General features: G+C 54.9%; 1 protein-coding gene across 6 annotated transcripts in view; it reads right to left on the minus strand.

The window, feature by feature from the left end:
* Window positions 1-3,627, minus strand: part of ext1c (exostoses (multiple) 1c) — a 100,536-nt gene extending 96,909 nt beyond the window's left edge. For 3 of the 6 annotated variants that reach the window (XM_075450197.1, XM_075450198.1, XM_075450200.1), the window contains exon 1: window positions 3,033-3,627. The gene's annotated coding sequence lies outside the window, so the exon portion shown is untranslated. Of the gene's footprint in view, window positions 1-2,451; window positions 2,743-2,766 lie in introns of those variants that run through there. The other 3 variants (XM_075450201.1, XM_075450199.1, XM_075450202.1) reach the window with 2 other exon arrangements.

Genomic DNA, 3,627 nt, shown 5'->3' on the forward strand with positions numbered 1-3,627 from the left:
GCTGCGTGTTATTCCCCCTCTCTCTGCCATTTGCTGCGTGTTATTCCCCCTCTCTCTGCCGTTTGCTGCGTGTTATTCCCCCTCTCTCTGCCCTTTGCTGCGTGTTATTCCCCCTCTCTCTGCCGTTTGCTGCGTGTTGTTCCCCCTCTCTCTGCCCTTTGCTGCGTGTTATTCCCCCTCTCTCTGCCGTTTGCTGCATGTTATTCCCCCTCTCTCTGCCGTTTGCTGCGTGTTGTTCCCCCTCTCTCTGCCGTTTGCTGCGTGTTGTTCTCCCTCTCTCTGCCGTTTGCTGCGTGTTGTTCCCCCTCTCTCTGCCGTTTGCTGCGTGTTATTCCCCCTCTCTCTGCCGTTTGCTGCGTGTTATTCCCCCTCTCTCTGCCGTTTGCTGCATGTAATTCCCCCTCTCTCTGCCCTTTGCTGCGTGTTGTTCCCCCTCTCTCTGCCCTTTGCTGCGTGTTGTTCCCCCTCTCTCTGCCCTTTGCTGCATATAATTCCCCCTCTCTCTGCCGTTTGCTGCGTGTTATTCCCCCTCTCTCTGCCCCTTGCTGCGTGTTGTTCCCCCTCTCTCTGCCCTTTGCTGCGTGTTGTTCCCCCTCTCTCTGCCCTTTGCTGCGTGTTATTCCCCCTCTCTCTGCCGTTTGCTGCGTGTTATTCCCCCTCTCTCTGCCGTTTGCTGCGTGTTGTTCCCCCTCTCTCTGCCATTTGCTGTGTGTTATTCCCCCTCTCTCTGCCCTTTGCTGCGTGTTGTTCCCCCTCTCTCTGCCCTTTGCTGCGTGTTATTCCCCCTCTCTCTGCCGTTTGCTGCGTGTTATTCCCCCTCTCTCTGCCGTTTGCTGCATGTTATTCCCCCTCTCTCTGCCGTTTGCTGCATGTTATTCCCCCTCTCTCTGCCCCCTGCTTCCTGTCTCTCTTCACTGTCCTATAATAAAGGCATAAAAAGCCCAAAAAAAAGAACCAGGACCAGAAACAGAACCCTCAGACAGATCTAAAGCCCTATTCGGACGGGACTAGTTCAATGGGGGGACGTGTGGTAATGTTGGTTAACCAGACGACGCCAGGGAGAAGAAATGACCAATTCGGACGGGACAAGAAATCCCTGTAATATTCATCTAACATGGGAGGAGTTTTCTTGAATATAAAGCATTCTGCTCCAAAATTATTGTATACAAACGCAGAAGACGTTTTTGTTTGTTTACCTGAATGATAAGTATTACTAAAACGTATTGTACAGTATAACAGAACAGAAGATTTATTTATTTTTTACCTTAATGTAAAGTACTGTTCACCAAAAGTTTTGCTCAGGATACTTATTTTACCTGAATGTAAAGTATAGTTTAAAAAAAGGATTGCACAACGAAACTTAAGTGTCATTTTCTGTTTTACACCTAATTGTTTCTCTCTTTAAAAGGATGTGACGACATATTCCGTACTTATTACCGAAGGTCGCATTCGCACGGGATTAGTATTACCTATGGTAGATACTCCGGACCGTTTCACAGGAGGTAGAATTCTCGGCAAAGTTTACCGACATACTCCGCTATCTTTACTGACATGGCGCGTTCGGACGGGACTAGATTTCCCGGTTATTATTACTTTACCCCAGGTCCCCCCATTAAACTAGTCCCGTCCGAATAGGGCTTAAGTCTCTACTGGAGAAACGAGGCAGCATTTACAGAACCAAACTGGATCCAGTGGACGTGGTTCTGATGGGAGTTGGGTCCAGGGTTCAGGAGTTCTGTGAGCAGACGGGTCAGAGGGTCGCCCTGCTGGGAGCTGGTTCCACCACCATGGAACTGTTTGTAGGGACACCAGAACCAGAACCAGGTTCCTGAGAGGAACTCAGAGGTCCAGAAGCACTGAGTTTAACTAGCTGCTGCAGACCCAGAAGTCTGGTTCTGGTTCTGCTTCAGTCCAACAGAACAGCATCTTCATTCAGATGTTCCTGATAAATAATTTCTGTTTCTTTACAGAACCGAGCACAAGTTCTGCTCAGAGTCCCCAATGCAAACCATCAGAACCGGGTCACCTACTCAAACTTCATCTGAGGAGGAAACAACCAAACTAACGTGGACCCGGTTCTGACCCGGTCTGACCCGGTCTGATCTGGTTCTGATCTGGTTCTGACCTCAGGACCAGCTGAAACAACGTTTCACGCTCAGCGTTAACTGGAGCTGAAGGCCCGGTGGGTCCATCAGAACCAGCAGCAGCAGGCTGTGACATCACACACCTGCTGCTTCCTGTCAGGGTCACATGCACGCCCCGTGCACCTGCACACCTGCACGTGCACAGCGCAGGATGTGCTGCTCTGTCCCTGTTGGAAGTTTTTTCTGATTCAAACCAGCAGAATTTGACAGGTGACTGGACCTCCCGTGCACGAGAACAGATCGTGCCCGTGAAGCATCTGCACCGGTTCAGAACGGAGGAACCCGGTGGGCCACCTGTTCAGCCTACCTGTCACTCACACGCACGCGCACGCTGCCGCGGGTCGCGGATCTAACCAGAGCGGACTTTCTGGTTCTCTCGGAGTCCAAAGAGCTCGGTCCCACACAGGGCGCGCGCACATCCGCCCGCACGGTCCAGCTGGGTCCGGATATATAGTCCCGGCCCGCCCTCTAAATTACCCAGAAGCCCAGAGATACCCCCCCTCCGGGCCGTGAACCCGGAGCCCCTCTCCCTGCCGTTCCGCGGAGGGTCCGCAGAACCCGGGACCAGGACCGGGGGGCTCCGGTAATCCGGGCTTGGTCCCTGGGTTCTGGTTCCGCTCACCTCACTGTGGCTCTTCAACCTGTAAGTTGGCGGGTGCGTTTGTCCGCGCGGGCTGGATCCATCATTTCCGACTGGTGACAAAGGTGCGCTGCTGAGCGCGCGCGCGTTTGCTGTTATTCAGGCGCAGCGTGTTCGCGCACGAGAGCGTGACAACACAAAGAACCTGAAAGCGTTCCGGTGGATGTGTTCGGACCCATAAGTGTCGCAGCAGAACCGGAACCACCTGCCGACACACGCACAGCCCCCCGCACACGGCTCCTGCTCACCGCTGCCGCTCCGCCGCGCCGCTCCTCACCGCTGCCGTGCCGCTCCACGCCGCGCCGCTGGTTCTGGTTCAGCTCACTCCACGGCCGCTCATCTGCGGCTCGGAACCGGATCGGTACCGGATCGGTTCTGCGTGCAGGCGCGGCTCCCACCGGGTCTGCCTGCTGAATTATAAATGCTCCATTTTCCACAGCCACAACAGTTCGGGTCCTCCCGCCTCCGGGGGAAGCTGATTGGTTCAGAGCCTCCTCGTGACGCCGCAGAGACGGAACGCACATCTGGATGCGGCCGCGCGCAGCTGGAGTTACGCACAGCAGCTGACCTGACGTCAGGCTGCGTCGCGGCTCCCCTGTGGGCAGAAAGGTTCCGGAACCAGGTGTGAGAGTGGGCCGCAACACGCAGGTTCGGTTCTGGTTCTGATGAGAAGAACCCACTCAGCAGAGGTCTGGGGGGTTCGGTTCTGGTTCTGATGAGAAGAACCCACTCAGCAGAGGTCTGGGGGGTTCGGTTCTGGTTCTGGGGGGTTCGGTTCCGCTCTGCAGACCCACCATCCGGTCCGCGGGAGCTCCAACACTCACAGCGGGATTTGTGGCCCCG

Source organism: Odontesthes bonariensis, chromosome 18, assembly GCF_027942865.1.
Source record: "Odontesthes bonariensis isolate fOdoBon6 chromosome 18, fOdoBon6.hap1, whole genome shotgun sequence".
Lineage (NCBI taxonomy): Eukaryota > Metazoa > Chordata > Actinopteri > Atheriniformes > Atherinopsidae > Odontesthes > Odontesthes bonariensis.